The following is a 17,020-nucleotide window of genomic DNA, read 5'->3' as shown; positions in this document are numbered from 1 at the left end:
GAAGGTGGTTGGCGGGTGTGCATTTTCCCATGTCTTAAAGGTGTGCCAGGCTAGACAATGGGGCTAGCTAATCTCCACTGCCTCACCTTAAGGTGATTTAATCAGTGCTCTGAGCCGACCATTAATAACCTTAGTTGCACCCATCCTGGGCAATCAGTCAGTATTCAGAAGAAGAGCCCAGGCATTCTCCAGCATCCTGATGACTCATCAAGTCTCTCCTGTCTCTTTGTTGGGACCCTGATAAAGTAACCCTTTGTCTCTGGCTGGTTTTCTTACCAGCTTACCTCATATCGCCTCAGGACTCATTTTGGGGTATAAATAGTAGTCCTTTGGCCATTCATAGTGTTTGTGTGTCTCAGATCCATGCATACACCCCCCAGTTGCGTGTGTGGCCGCCTTTTTCACTCCTGGAAATGCTGGCTGTTTCCCTTCTCAGCACTGCTTTCTCTGGATGTCTCACCGGGCCAGTAAATATCACCCATCCCTGAACTATTCTAACTTTCCACTCTGCTTTCTCTAAGCTTTTGTGTGATTTAAGTGTGTATGTCCACTGCCTGCCAGATGTATTCTTTGTTATTTTATTCTTTAATAAAAAACCCTTTTGATTTGTACAACTGCCTGCTTATTTGAGAGTTTTCCCCAGGATTAATCCTGGTATACATAGTTTACAGATCCCAGTTACCCGCCTCTGACTCTGTAGCTAATTCCCCCAACTTAAAGTGGAGACTGTCTAATTTGGGTAACAGTATGTGTCAGTGAAGCTGAGAGCAATACCATAAGGTGTTTAGACTCTGTCAAGGGGCTGAACTCCTAGCAGAGTCACTTAAGGCAAAATGATTGCAGCTGAGACACCAGACTAAGATGCATCCACCCTTTTCAGGATCAACAGCCACATCAGCAGAAGAGAACAGATGGTTTCAATGGCGATGGGGACAGAAATCCTTGAAGGGTAGCCACTAGGCAGCAGCAGTAGTGGAAGGTGATGCTGGCAGAGGATCTATCATAGACAATGGCAATGACACTTCAGCTAACCCTGGTTAGTACTGTGTAGAAGAAGGCAATGGTAAACCACTTCTGTTCAGCTCATACCTTCAAAACCTTATGGTGAGACAATCCAAAATGAAAAAAAGATATCTTACTGGAAAACAGCCCCCCACCCCCAGATCAGATGGCATTCAATCAGCTACTGGGGAAAAGCAAAGGGCAATACAAGTAGGGCCATTCTTAATGACGCAACTGGATTAAAGGCAAAAGGGGTATTCAGTTCTTGATGTGAATAGATGCAAAAGGAAAGTCCAAAGATGTTCAAAACATATAATATGAACATGGAATGTATAAGTCAATGTCAACTCGAGATTGTAAGCTGATAAATGGAACGTTTAAACATTACAATCCTGGGAGTGAATGACCTAAAGTGGACTGGATTAGGACATTTTCAGTCAGAAAATTACAATGTGTTTTACTCGGGAAATGACAAACACCAAAGACCCAGAGTTGCTCTAAGATAAGGTGAGATATAGGGGAAGCAATCAGGGGTTATAATGCAGATTCTGACCAAATAATTTCAATCAGCCTTCATGAAAAGCTTATCAATATAACCATCATTCAAGTTAACACCCCACCTACAGATGCTGAAGAGGAAGAAATGGAAAACTTTTATGCAAGTGTCCAGGAAGAAATTGTTCACACACCTAAGCAAGATATGCTGATAATCATAGGTGACTGGAATGCAAAAGTGGGAAACAAAGCAGATGACTTCTTCTGTCATCTATGTTGAAAATGGTCACACTGTATCATTGTGGAGGGTCAACATAAGGAACTTCCAAGGGTTTTGATACATGAATTGTCTATCCACAGCATATAATGGAAGGAATACTGATACATACAATTTTCATACTGTTTTTGTATTCAAAGCACTTCTCATGATGTATCTCAGTAACCTTTACAAAAGACCTGTAAGGTAGGGCAATACAGGTATCCCTGTATTATGGGGTGGGGATGAAATGGAATGACTTGCCTCAGGCCATATAGTGAGTTCATAGCACAGATGAGATCGGAGCCACATTCTGTTGTTTCATTCTCTTAGCATGCATTTGCAGTTGCTTTTGTTTATATATATATATCACACTTTTCGCCCCATCTGGGACTCAAAGCAGCTTAGAACATCATTCTCCCCTCCTCCATTCTCCCACAACAACCACCCTGTGAGGTAGCTCATGCTGAGAGTTTGTGACGGGCCCAAGGCCACCCAGTGAGCTTCCATGAGGATTCAGACACAGGTCGCAGTCACTGTATCCAATACTGCACACCACCACAGTGCCACACTACCTCTAGACAATAAACAAGTCTTGGGTTATTATGAGATTGGCAGTATAGTTCTGAACAGAGTTACACCATTTTAAGCCCACTGAAGTCAACGAGCTTAGATGGGTGTAGCTTTATTGCATTGTTAGTGATCAGGTAATTTTAGGAGTTGGGAACAGCTGCTATTTAGAAGGATACGAAACTCTCCTTTTTAAAGCTACTCTTCTGTCCTTTCTATCATGTTCTCACTACTACTTTAAACTTTCCCCCCATATAAACTGTATATAAACCATAACCATTTATTCATATATGTTACAGCTATGAGAGAGAGAGAGAGAGAGAGAGAGAGAGAGAGAGAGAGAGAGAGAGAGAGAGAATGGGAGCAGTTTGAACCATTTCATTGGTAAAAGTTAATACATCCAGATGGTCAGCATCACAAAGGAGACTGTATCTTGCAATGTATTTCTTGTAATCCTGCACACCAATCATAACAGTGTGTGGAAATGAGGATTTGACAATTGTCTACGATTCTAAACAACGGGAATAGCATGCTGGCAGATGTCAATACTGACCATATCCAGCCCATGGAGCAGACCTAGGTAGGGGAACAAGAAAGTGTATACGTAGTTGATTCCAAGGGCTTCCTGATCCACCCAGCCAGTATTAAGACTAGCTGGGAGAATGGTGGTGGTCAAAAGCAGAGCAATGGGATAAGCCTTAGGAAGATTTCCTTAGGCCATTGAGAGCCCAGTGTTAATAAGAGAAAGCTGATTAACTTTAATGAGGTGGATGTATATATCCATTCCTTTGCAACCACTTCATATCTTATCAAGAAATGCTATCCTGCTGGGATGGATGGAATTATCCCTTTCATGAGCTGCAGGTGTAGAGCTTAGGCCACATTCCCTGCTTGCCTGAAACTGTTTTACTCCGCCTTGGCTAAAGTAAATCTTACCATATAAATGCTTCAGTTTTTCACAGGGGGGGAAGAGACATGGGGTTGAAATACCTTCTGTCACCCGGTGGAAGAAAGGAATAAAATATATAGTACATACAGCTGCTTTACATGATTATAGAAACGTAGATTCGCAAAGAAAAGAGGCTCAGAAGAGATTTCTGTCCCCTCCCAGCTAGAGCTTTTGTGACACATTGTCTCAAACAAATAAAAGAGTTTTGCTGAAATGATCTACCTTGCTGTTTTCCTTTCCTTTGAAGACTCCAATGCTACAATAGGCAACCCATCAGGAATAATTAGATTATACGGCAGCATCCATGGAAACAATATAGCTTTTGAAAAAGGACTCCTACAGAAGATCTTAGAAAGCACATCTATTATGGATATCTCTGACTATTTCAAAGACAACACAGCTCCCAAATTATGGGAAATAGCAGCAGGCCAAAGTCTGGTTGTTCCACTCTTTGTCCCATGTTAACAAGATATAGCAGGCAGGAGGACGCTTGCGCCACTGGTCTGTGTTTTATCTGAAGCTGTGGTAAACCATAATGAAAACCAGACGTGTTTCACCTTGCATTTTTAATAAAAAACTATTTTGTTTGCATCTTAATAGGTGTAAGACACAAGAAAAACAGTCTTCTAAAGAAAATAACTTCAAGGAGACTGACGTTGAATCCGAGAGTTTTGCATCGTTTCTTCAAGCAAGATGCAGGTGACATCTGACCAGTAAAATTAAAAACTCCATCAGTGGGCTCTGTCGTAGCCCTCTCTAGGTTTAATTCAGTGGGCTCTTGTCGTAGCACTGCTTCTTAGGTTATGTACAGAAACGGGGAAATCTGTGTGCTATGGTAGCCCTTAGATAGGAGGGACACTGAAATATTTGTTTCCATCGAGCCTTTCTCGGACTACCAAAAATCTAGTTCTTTCCCTTGCTAGCTTTACCAGTGCTTCTGTTAACTAGAGAGTACAATGTTGTTGTTCAACTCTCATAACGTAACTTAAGAAGACAACACTCATCACCTGATTTTTGTTTGTTAAAGAAGGATAAATGACTGCCTATCCATCTATCATATTCTTATATGTCCATGGATGCTCTCTCAAGCATTGAAGCAGCCCTTTAAAAAAGGAAAACAAAATACATAATCTGACTGTCCTCACCCTAACTACAACTTCCCCAATTCAACCGTTCTTCTTAGTTCAATCATTCATACATTTCATCCTTCATAAGACTAGCTTACTTTGTTGGTTATCTGGTTGTCACAGTATTGCTACTAAATCTTGGACTGGATCCAGCACAAAAGTTCTGCTTGTGCTAGAGCTGTTGCACAAGCAGAACTGCAAGAAAAAAATACTGCAGTTGTTGCTTCTGCTAAGTTAAGCTTATTGTATACTGACTTGTGTTTCTGCTTGTGCAAGATAACCAGTTTCTGAGCACTGTAATATATAGGGGGAAAGCGCAAGGCATTGCACAAGATTTTGCAGAAGTGGAACTGTGTTAAGTCCATTCACGTTTCTGCTGGCGCATCACTGGATTCATGCCCAGAGTAGAGTGTGGCAGAAGTAAACCCAAAGGTATTTACATCCTGTGTGTGTGTGTTAAGTGCCATCAATTCACTTCCGACCCATGGTGACCCTATGAATCAATGTCCTCCAAAACATCCTATCTTTAACAGCCTTGCCCAGGTCTTGCAAATTGAGGGCCGTGGCTTCCTTTGTAGAGTCAATCTATTTCTTGTTGGGTCTTCCTCTTTTCCTGCAGCCTTCAACTTTTCCTAGCATGATTTTTATTCTACTAGGAGGATATAGATTTTGTAACATCATATCATCAGCAGGTATACCATTTAAAATTCAGTGGGCTCTTGTCGTAGCACTGCTTCTTAGGTTATGTACAGAAGCGGGGAAATCTGTGTGCTATGGTAGCCCTTAGATAGGATATAGATTTTGTAACATCATATCATCAGCAGGTATACCATTTAAAATGTTTTGATGGTATATAAAAAGCTGATTCTGGTTGAATTCAGTATATGGCATCATCATAAGTTGGGCGTCAACATGCGTCAGTCTTTTCCCCTGCAATATGTGCTGCGAGACTGTTCTCAGAATCAGCATACACTGCTATGGTTGTGAGAATATGCCATCTTGGCAAAAGTATGCTATCATCTCAACTCCTATGCGCTTCAGAGGAACATAGCACTGGTGGAACTGTAACAATTCCCATGTAACAGCATTCTGAAGCAGGATATAGGAGCTCTGTGCCTCGTATTCTGCCTATTGCATAGGGTTGCCAGGTCCCTCTTCACCACCGGCGGGAGATTTTTTGGGGCGGAGCCTGATGAGGGCGGGGTTTGGGGAGAGGAGGGACTTCAATGCCATAGTTGCCAAAGCGGCCATTTTTCTCCAGGTGAACTGATCGCTATCAGCTGGAGATCAGTTGTATTAGTGGAAGATCTCCTGCTACTACCTGGCAGTTGGCAACCCTACTATTACACCACCTAACTGGTTAAACAGTATATGTTCTTCGATGTAAATGGAGGTTGATATCAAGCAAACTTCATAGGGATACTATTGCAGTCAGTAGCCAATTAGTGACTGCGAGATACCAAGCTATTATAATATTGAGTGTCAAAGCACTTGGCAGTAGGTGTTCTGAATACTAATTTTTCTAGGAAATAAAGCTTCCATCATTATTGATTAGATGTGATATGTCTGAGGCAGAAGAGTATATGTAATTGAAAGTCTGTATAATTAAATCAGATGAATACTAGTTGCATACCCTTCTAAGAAATAAAACTAAATACAATTAGGAAAGTGTAATTGTTTTGAAGTCCCAAGACAATGGTGACCACACTGTCTTTGTTTCAAAAATGCTACATGCAGCAATATTAGCTATGTCCACTAAGGTGTGCTAGACCTCCAGTTATCACTTCCTCCATACATACATACACATTAACACAACCCCTTCTTTATATCTACTGAATGCATACTGCCTTAGCATTGTCCTTGATTGTGTTTCTGATTCCTAAACCTTTACATTACAATTTTACCCAGAGCAGATTAAACATGCAAGAATTAAAATACATGGCAGATGGAACATGCAAAAATAATTTTTTTTATTATTGTTTGCTTTGGTTGGTTCTTATCTAAACTATGTTTGTTCCATGGTGAGCAGAATCTAAAGTCTGGTTTCGTACAAGCTATTGAGTATCCTAGGGTGATATATTTGTGCACATATTGAGGAAGAATAACAATTAAAACTAAAATCTATGGTGAGACCACACTTGGAATACTGGGTACAGTTCTGGTCACCACACCTAAAAAAGGACATTACAGAGCTTGAGAAGGTGCAGAAAAGAGCAACCAAAATGATTAGGGGACTAGAGCAACTACCCTATGAGGAGCGGTTAAAACACTTAGGGCTGTTTAGCTTGGAAAGTTTTATCTCCACATCAGGAAGAGTATTTAAAACCATGTCCACATGTATTCTGCTTAAACTATTACATTTATGCTATTCTGCCAAAGTGTAGGGACTGAGGAAGTTACTAACAGAACTTGTCAATATGTCTCTTTGTAAGAACATAAGAAAAGCCATGCTGGTAGGGCTGTCGATTCGGTTCGGCCCGAACTGAAAAACAGCCGAATTTCCCCTGATTCAGTGGTTTTTAGTTCCGGACGAACCGAACTCAAAAATGGCGGGCAACCGGGGGGCCCGAATTCAGCGAGTTCGGGAGTTCACGAATAAATCCGGCAAATTCGGCCATCAGTAAGCAGCATAACCGTCAGTAAGCAGCATTCTCCTCCCCCGGCCAATCGGTGGCCAAGCTGGGTCTTCTTCTGGCCAATCAGTCAGGATTGAGTACTGGAGGAATCAGCTGATGTGCGGCCCGGCCGGGGAGAGAGAGGGAAATCCTTGTGTGTGTGTGTGTGTGGGGGGGGTGCTTGTGCACATTCACTCCTTTCTGTGGCTGCAGGGGGCGTATTTTTTGGGGTACAGACACAAAACTTTCAGCAGAGATTCAGACAAGCCTTCTTAAGAGACCACCCAAGTTTTGTAAACATTGGGTCAGGGGGTCCCGAGATATGGGCTCCCCCCTTTTTCTTTCCATGGCTGCAGGGGGTGCATTTTTGGGGATACAGACCCCAAACTTTCAGTGGAGCTTCAGATGAGCCTTCTTAAGATACCCCCCAGGTTTTGTAAACATTGGGTCAGGGGGTCTCGAGATATGGGCTCCACCCCTTTTCCCTCCCTCCCTTTTCCATTTCCATGGCTGCAGGGGGTGCTTTTTTGGGGATACAGCCCCCAAACTTTCAGAATAACTTCAGACAATCCTTCTTAAGATACCACCCAAGTTTTGTAAAGATGGGTTCAGTGGGGGCAGAAATATCGGCTCCCCCCTTTTCTCTTTCCGTGGCTGCAGGGGGTGCATTTTTGAGGGTGCAGATCCCAAACTTTGAGCGGAGCTTCAGACAAGGCTTCTTAGGAGACCACCCAAGTTTTGTAAACATTGGGTAAGGGGGGTCCCGAGATATGGGCTTTCCCCTTTTCCCTATTGGGATGAATGGATCAGCTGATCCTGTGCATCTCCAGAGCAAAACGTCCCGTGCCTAATTGGAATCGTCTTGGATTACAAGTCCTCCCCAGCCCCTCCTGATGGAACAGAAGACAGCCACAGTAAGACCCCTTTGGGGGCTTTAATCTATAATTTTTCTCCTGTGTGTGTGTGTGGGGGGGGGAAGCAGAGTCTGTGTGTGTGTGGGGAGGGAGCAGTTTCTGTGGGTGGGGGGGAAGCCAAAGGGGGCTTTTGCTGGTTCTGTCTGGGGGGGTGTTCCCCCTCGAGTCTCTCTCTCCCTGGTTTGAGAGGGGGTTTCAGTTGTGTGTCTTCAGGTTTTCCCTCATTCATAAGAGCGGTTAGGTCTATTTGGATGCTTGCTCAAAACTTGTTTTCAAATGGTGACTTAAAGAATGCATTTGGAGTCCCATGCAAAAGGGGAAATTCCACCCCTGCTCATTATGCATAGCTAGCTGCCTCTGTCTCTTTCCATGGTTTGCAAACTCCCAGGTGTCAGGTGTTGCTTTGCACAGCTGCAAAGGTGTTGCTTACAAGGTTGTGTTGCTTTTGCTGTCGTGTTGCTTGCAGTTGTGCTGCAATGCTTTGCAAACGTATCAGCTGTTTGTCGGGGCTGGGAGCTTTGTGCGTGGGCGGCAAGCTCTGCTCAGAGATGCACATTAAGGGTGGGGGGGACCCCTTGTGCGTGGGCGGCAAGCTCTGCTCAGAGATGCACATTAAGGGTGGGGGGGACCCCTTTCGGGGCCCATATCTCAGCCCCCCCCTGACCCAATCTTTACAAAATTTGGGGGGTCTTTCAAGAAGCGTCCTTTGAAGCTCCGCTCAAAGTTTGGGACCTCTACCCCCAAAAATGCCCCCCCCAGAGCTGCGGAAAGGCGCGGTTGTGTTTTTAATGGCTTTATTCGGCCGAATTTTTTCCCCGAACTTTGAATTCCCGCTGAATTGCACGGACGCGAAGCGGGGGAGTTTGGACTTCGGCATATCCCGAATCTAAATGGGCCGAATTCGGCCGAATCTGAACTATACCGAATTTTTTTTAATTCAACAACCCTACATGCTGGATCAGACCAAGGCCCATAAAGTCCAGCAGTTTACACAGTAGCCAACTGGGTGCCTCTAGGACACCCACAAACAAGACAACTACAGCAGCATCCTGCCTGTGTTTCACAGCACCTAATATAATAGGCATGCTCCTCTGATACTAGAGAGAAAAGGTATGCATCATGACTAGTACTCTTTTTGACTAGTAACCATCGATAGCTCTATCCTCCATGAACATGCCCACTCCCCTCTTAACGCCTTCCAAGTTGGCAGCTATCACCACATCCTGGGGTAGGGAGTTCCACAACTTAACTTTCTCCTTCAGTACTGTTGTTGTATCTTGTCACCTTTGTCCTTGCCTGAATCCTTCAGACTGGTTTCAGCTCAGTATTCTAATCCTTCATTGAGCATGGTGCCAGGGCTAGCAACAAGGATTGGCATGGGCAAGATCAACAGAGGTCTACCGTCTGGCAGAGGAACCACTACTGACTAGAGACACTTGGTCCATCTGCTACAACCAGAAAAAGCCGATCAACCAGAAATGATCACATGAACCTCTGAGGCGATTTCCCATTTTATTTTGGCACTTGTAGGGAGTTCAGCAGGATTTTTTCATGGTCCTTTAAGTCCTAATGGAGTCTTTTGAGCCCTCTTGGCACCAACAGGGCTTTAAAAAGTCATGTTCCACTCACTCCTCCAAAAATGTGTGTGCATATTTGCAAACAAGAGGGTTTAGCACTCTGAACAGGAGACCATTGGTGAACATCTCTTACCCTGGACTCTGAAGCTGAACTCATAAAATATTTGGTCTTTCTTTCTTTACAAATGTGTAAAGACCAGAAACACCTGAAGGTGCTGGCTGTGTGTGTGTGTGTGTGTGTGTGTGTGTAAAGTGCCTTCAAGTCGCAGCCGACTTATGGCGACCTCTTTTGGGGTTTTCATGGCAAGAGACTAACAGAGGTGGCTTGCCAGTGCCTTCCTCTGCACAGCAACCCTGGTATTCCTTGGTGGTCTCCCAAATACTAACCAAGGCTGACCCTGCTTAGCTTCTGAGATCTGATGAGATCAGGCTAGCCTGGGCCATCCAGGTCAGGGCGAAAGTGCTGCCTACCATACTAATTATCTATTAGTATGATTTGTATATAATTGGTTTCAATATATTGTCGAAGGCTTTCACGGTCAGAGTTCATTGGTTCTTGTAGGTTATCCGGGCTGTGTAACCGTGGTCTTGGAATTTTCTTTCCTGACGTTTCGCCAGCAACTGTGGCAGGCATCTTCAGAGTAGTAACACTGAAGGACAGTGTCTCTCAGTGTCAAGGGTGTAGGAAGAGTAATATATAGTCAGAAAGGGGTTGGGTTTGAGCTGAGTATTGTCCTGCAAAAGTATTGTCCTGTAAGTATCAAGATAATGTGCTAATGAGGGTATGGTATGTTAATATGGAACCATTGTATCCTGAAGTGATCTGTTAATGTGTGTAATCCAAAGCTAATCTGTATGGCTATTGTTGAATGTTGTCTTTGTCTGGAGGTTTTTCAGGGCAGGAAGCCAAGCCTTATTCATTCTTAAACTCTCCTCTTTTCTGTTAAAGTTGTGCTGATGTTTATGAATTTCAATGGCTTCTCTGTGCAATCTGACAAAATAGTTGGTAGAATTGTCCAGTCTTTCAGTGTCTTGGAATAAGACCCTGTGTCCTGTTTGTGTCAGTCCATGTTCAGCCACTGCTGATTTCTCAGGTTGGCCAAGTCTGCAGTATCTTTCATGTTCTTTTATCCTTGTTTGTATGCTGCGTTTTGTGGTCCCGATGTAAACTTCTCCACAGCTGCAAGGTATACGATATACTCCTGCAGAGGTGAGGGGGTCTCTTTTGTCTTTTGCTGATCGTAGCATTTGTTGTATTTTCTTGGTGGGTTTAAACACTGTTTGTAGGTTATGTTTTTTCAAAAGTTTCTCCATCCTATCAGTGACTCCTTTAATAAATGGCAAGAATACCTTTCCTATGGGAGACTGTTTTTCTTGAGTTTTCTGATTTTTGTTTGGTTTAATGGCCCTTCTGATTTCATTCTTGGAGTAGCCGTTTGCTAGCAGTGCGTGATTTAGATGATTAGTTTCTTCCTTGAGAAACTGTGGTTCACAGATCCGTCTTGCACGGTCCATTAATGTTTTGATTATTCCTCTTTTCTGTCGGGGGTGGTGGTTGGAGTTTTTGTGTAAGTAGCGATCTGTGTGAGTTGGTTTCCGGTAGACCTTGTGACCTAACTGAAGGTTTGATTTACGGATGACAAGGGTATCAAGAAATGGGAGTTTACCATGGTAAACTGAATGTTTGGATGGATATTATTAAGATGGTTTAGAAAGTCCATTAATTTTTCTTCACCATGGCTCCAAATGGTAAATGTATCATCTACGAACCTGAACCAGACTGTAGGTTTGTAAGGTGCTGATTCTAATGCTGTCTTTTCAAAATATTCCATGTAAAAGTTTGCTATTACTGGACTGAGTGGACTTCCCATAGCTACTCCATCAATCTGTTCATAAAATTCTTGATCCCATAGGAAATAACTTGTTGTCAAACAATGGTGAAATAAGGCTGTTATATCTTCTGGAAAAATCTGGTTAATCAATGAGATTGTGTCTTTTACTGGAACCTTGGTAAAGAGGGATACAACATCAAAACTGATTAAAATATCCTTTGGATTGAGTCTTAATAATATCCATCCAAACATTCAGTTTACCATGGAAAAGGAAATTGAGGGTAAACTCCCATTTCTTGATACCCTTGTCATCCGTAAATCAAACCTTCAGTTAGGTCACAAGGTCTACCGGAAACCAACTCACACAGATCGCTACTTACACAAAAACTCCAACCACCACCCCCGACAGAAAAGAGGAATAATCAAAACATTAATGGACCGTGCAAGACGGATCTGTGAACCACAGTTTCTCAAGGAAGAAACTAATCATCTAAATCACGCACTGCTAGCAAACGGCTACTCCAAGAATGAAATCAGAAGGGCCATTAAACCAAACAAAAATCAGAAAACTCAAGAAAAACAGTCTCCCATAGGAAAGGTATTCTTGCCATTTATTAAAGGAGTCACTGATAGGATGGAGAAACTTTTGAAAAAACATAACCTACAAACAGTGTTTAAACCCACCAAGAAAATACAACAAATGCTACGATCAGCAAAAGACAAAAGAGACCCCCTCACCTCTGCAGGAGTATATCGTATACCTTGCAGCTGTGGAGAAGTTTACATCGGGACCACAAAACGCAGCATACAAACAAGGATAAAAGAACATGAAAGATACTGCAGACTTGGCCAACCTGAGAAATCAGCAGTGGCTGAACATGGACTGACACAAACAGGACACAGGGTCTTATTCCAAGACACTGAAAGACTGGACAATTCTACCAACTATTTTGTCAGATTGCACAGAGAAGCCATTGAAATTCATAAACATCAGCACAACTTTAACAGAAAAGAGGAGAGTTTAAGAATGAATAAGGCTTGGCTTCCTGCCCTGAAAAACCTCCAGACAAAGACAACATTCAACAATAGCCATACAGATTAGCTTTGGATTACACACATTAACAGATCACTTCAGGATACAATGGTTCCATATTAACATACCATACCCTCATTAGCACATTATCTTGATACTTACAGGACAATACTTTTGCAGGACAATACTCAGCTCAAACCCAACCCCTTTCTGACTATATATTACTCTTCCTACACCCTTGACACTGAGAGACACTGTCCTTCAGTGTTACTACTCTGAAGATGCCTGCCACAGTTGCTGGCGAAATGTCAGGAAAGAAAATTCCAAGACCACGGTTACACAGCCCGGATAACCTACAAGAACCAATTGGTTTCAATGTTTAACATGTTTTGGAATTACACTCATAAGGGCTGACTGTTGAAGGAGAGAGTTAACAGAGTTGGGAGACAGCTGAGTGAGCTGTAAACTGTCTGTAACGGATTCTCCTTGGGAGTGATCAAGCAGGATCAAGCAGGATCCACAACCAGCTATAAATGGAAATAACTATAATATTGAGAGGGTGATCCCGAAATGAATAATAGGAAATAACTCTTATGAAAAGAGTGATCCCAGGCCAGTTTAAAGAAGTAAACTAGGAAAGTGTGGATACATTCCTAACTCCTCCAGTTTAATGCCTATTGTTTGAAGAAGCTTATGTGTGAGACACAAAGTAGTAGCTGCCAAGAGAAATCAACCTCAGTATGTAATAAACGTATCAGCACATCTTTGTGAACCATCTTAGTAACATTTTGAATTAGAAAATAACGTGTGTGTGTGTGTATCCACCAGCTGATCCTTGTTTCAGTGTTACAAGCTTAATTCATTTTTTTTTACACTTCGGCCCCTTTCAAACTGCCCTTATAATCTGTTTGAGCAGCTGGTTGCTAAAGGATTTTTTGTGTCACTTCAGACACAACCATTTGGGCTCCTAGCTGCTAAAAGATTTTGTTGTTGTTGTTGCCTTTTCAGACAAAGCCACTTGTGTACCATTGGCATCACGGGGCTCAGCTGTTTTTTATGAAGATTGCTTTCTACCATTTTCAGCTTTTCCTTGTGCTTCTGAATCGCTGCAGTGCGCTGTTTAAAATGTCTGGAGCGATTCTGAAAGGACTGTTTTCTCCCTCCGGCATTTTCAATTTTTTTTTTGCTTTTTCAAAAAAGTTCTGAGATTTGCGCTATAGCACTATAGCAGCATAGCAATTCAATGCATCTCAGTGCTGGTGATATAGCAATTCAGTGCTATATCACCAGCATTCGGATGTATTGGATTGTGTGTGTGTGTTAAGTGCCGTCAAGTCGCTTCCGACTCATGGTGACCCTATGAATGAAAGTCCTCCAAAATGTCCTATCTTTGACAGCCTTGCTCAGATATTGCAAATTGAAGGCTGTGGCTTCCTTTATTGGATTGCTATGGTGCAAATTACAGAATGTTTTTTTTAAAGCCAAAAAAGAATTCGCTCCACAGAAAGGCGGTGTGTGTGTATGGGGAAGCGGCACTATACGAAATGGCCAAAGTGCTTTAGAGACGGCTCATAGATGGATTGGAATGAGCTGTATGTAACGCCTGTCTCTTTATCGTTTTACTCGGAAACAGGCCAACAACGGATGACATCCAGTTTAGAATGGTAATCTGAAAGGAGATTTTGTTATCCTGCCCTATATCATCCACTAAGAGAAGACAAATAAAACATTTTTTTTAAGTTTTACTTCTAACAGCCTCTCATGTGCAAAATATTTCTGACTTTGTTATATATAAACTAAAATAAAAAGCATCCTTCATAAGAAGTGATTTTTATAAAGGAAGAGTATCTTTGGCAGATTCCCCAACTATCAGATGTGTGGGACAAAAAACATCAACAACAAAGAACACAAAACAGATATAAATCTCAGAAGCGATAGTGGTGGTTGGTGAGGAAAATGTATATAGATTTTACATATTATAAATCAAAAGATGATCTGTCATAACAAATAACTTATATTTATCTGTATTTACAGTACTGCCAAGATAATTCTTCCACTAAAAAGTGCTCTCTCTCTGTATCTATATCTATATCTATATCTTATTTACATTTTCATTCAATTAAAGCAGGAAAGTGGGCCACTTGCCATGAGTTTTCAGTTCAGGTACACTAGAATCATGTGAAGCAACCCAAAATTTCCAACTAAAAGAGGGCAATGAGTCAGCTAAACTAATTTGTGGGTTCTCATCTGTGTACTTGGCCATCTGCACTGCTTAAAACAAAAGGGCATCAGGTGATCAGTGTCAATGAAAATGTTCGAGACACAATTCTGTCATTTGTCATAATTCAAAAACCTTCATCTTCCAGGGTTCATTTCTTCACAGTGCTATTTTCTCTAAGTCTTCTTTGATTACGGTAATAATTCCTGAACTCAAATTATTTTTTTTAGTAAAATCATTGCATGTGGGCTTAGCAGCCTTATGTTGTGTGTGTGAAAAATGCCGTCAAGTCGCAGCTGACTTATGGCGACCCCTTTTTGGGGTTTTCATGGCAAGAGACTAACAGAGGTGGTTTTGCCAGTGCCTTCCTGCACAGCAACCCTAGTATTCCTTGGTGGTCTCCCATCCAAATACTAACCAGGGCTGACCCTGCTTAGCTTCTGAGATCTGAGATCAGGCTAACCTGGGCTAACCAGGTCAGGGCAAAGGTGCATCTAGAGAGTGTCAAATCCAAGGCAAAACCTCCCGTGCATAAATGGCCCAAGAAAACTTGTGGTCCTTTTTGGTTTCCAAAAACAAGAGGGGGTGGTTGGGTTTCCCCCCCTTTCTTTCTGAGGGAACAAAAGAGGAGGAGCTGGCTGGGTTGTCATAAAAGCAACAAGGCAGCTTTGTACTTAAATACAAGCAGATTGCAGGCTGAGACACCAGCCAAGGTTTGGGTCAGCCGGAGGGTATTTTACATGAAAACGGGAGCCACCTGACTGGCTCGGCGCATCTAACTTAAAGGGAGCGCCTCGATTAGCGTAAGGCTGGGTGGCTGCCTTGCTTCCTGCCTTATGTTATTGTCAGTTTCAGGCGTCTGTCCCTAGCACCCCATGAGCAAACGCATCCAGGCAGGTAGCTCTGAAGCAGTAATACTTTATTAGGAGCAAAAAGACAGATTAAAGGATTGACTGCCTACAGGCAGGTGAAGCTAGTAATGGGGAACACAGGCAGGTTACATGCTAAAGACACTACGGACTGAAAAGGTAAACCTTGCTAGGCAACCTCGAGATAAGCGGTTCCCAGGAAGACAGACTAAACATTACCACAGCTGCAGAAAACAGGATGAGCGAAACTGTACACAGACGTTCATAGGCATGAGTACCAAGGACTTGATGTGTGGCCAGAACCTGGCCTGACTCATGTCAAGAGCCTTTGCTCCAGCAAAAAAGGCAAAGGCCTGACAGTTATACCATAGGATATTGTAGTTGCAATATTTCCCACTATAATAACTTCTTTCATAGAGACATATAAGGTTTAATTTACTGCTTTTGCATCATCGTAGTAACCTGTTGGGCAACCTAACCCTCTTTAATGCATTATGGCAGAACCAGTGACCACACTGGCGGTTTGTTCTGCTGTGCCTTCTACAATCTCAGTCCTTCAATAATATACCTGTTATGTTACCACAGGAAGCAACAAAAGGTAGAAAAAGTAGAAGTGCAACTGCATTGAATCTTCCAGCTGTTCTTTGTTGAAAGATCATCAGAAAAGACTGGGGGAAAGGCAAGAGTTTAATTGATACTAGCCCCTTGCTGCTTCAACAGTGGTCTTTTAGGCAGTGAATGAGTCAATTAATGCATTTTATGAACTATCGGGTAATTTCTTTTACTCCAGATCATGTGAGAAGCCATTCTGCTTCTTGGTGACACCACTTACCAGATGAATAGATGAGCGCAGATGCTACACAAGCAAATTAAGAGGAGATATCTGGTGAGATTTCAGCCTCTTCCTGTCACTCCCAGTGTGAAGCGTTCTGGGATAGGTGCAAACCACTGTCTATTCAGGAGCAAGAGGATAGTTATTAACTAAAATGTGTATCTTAAAGAGCAGTGCTTTACTATTTACTAGAGGTGTGCCTACTTCTCCGTTTGCCAACCCAGTAACTCACTACACTCACAATATTTTAATAATGAATAATAAGAAGAATAGGGTTTTTATACCCTTCTTTTCTTTACCTTAAGGAGTCTCAAAGTGGTTTACAATCACATTTCCTTCCTCTCCCCACAGCAGGCACCTTGTGAGGTAGGTGAGGCTGAAAGAGTTCTGAGAGAACTGTGACTGGCCCAAGGTCACCCAACAGGCTTCATGCGAAGAAACTGGTTCTTCAGATTAGAGTCTGCTGCTCTTAACCCCTACACCACACTGGCTCTTCCTCCTGCCCAAACAGCTGCAACAATATCCGATGAAGCAACAATAGCAACCTTTTTTTTGAACTAACTAAAATTAGATGTCTAGTAAATGTCATACCCCACCTTTATCTCCAGTGGGGACCCAAATCATCCTACATCTTTTTCCTCCCCTCCATTTTATCATCACAACAACCCTGTGAAGTTGAGAATTTGAGAGTAGGCCAGGGTCAATCAATAGGCTTCTGTGGCAGATTCGAA

Source organism: Euleptes europaea, chromosome 12 (genome assembly GCF_029931775.1).
Source record: "Euleptes europaea isolate rEulEur1 chromosome 12, rEulEur1.hap1, whole genome shotgun sequence".
NCBI classification, from domain to species: domain Eukaryota; kingdom Metazoa; phylum Chordata; class Lepidosauria; order Squamata; family Sphaerodactylidae; genus Euleptes; species Euleptes europaea.
The sequence above is the reverse complement of the archived record's forward strand: the minus strand, read 5'-3'. Positions refer to the sequence as shown.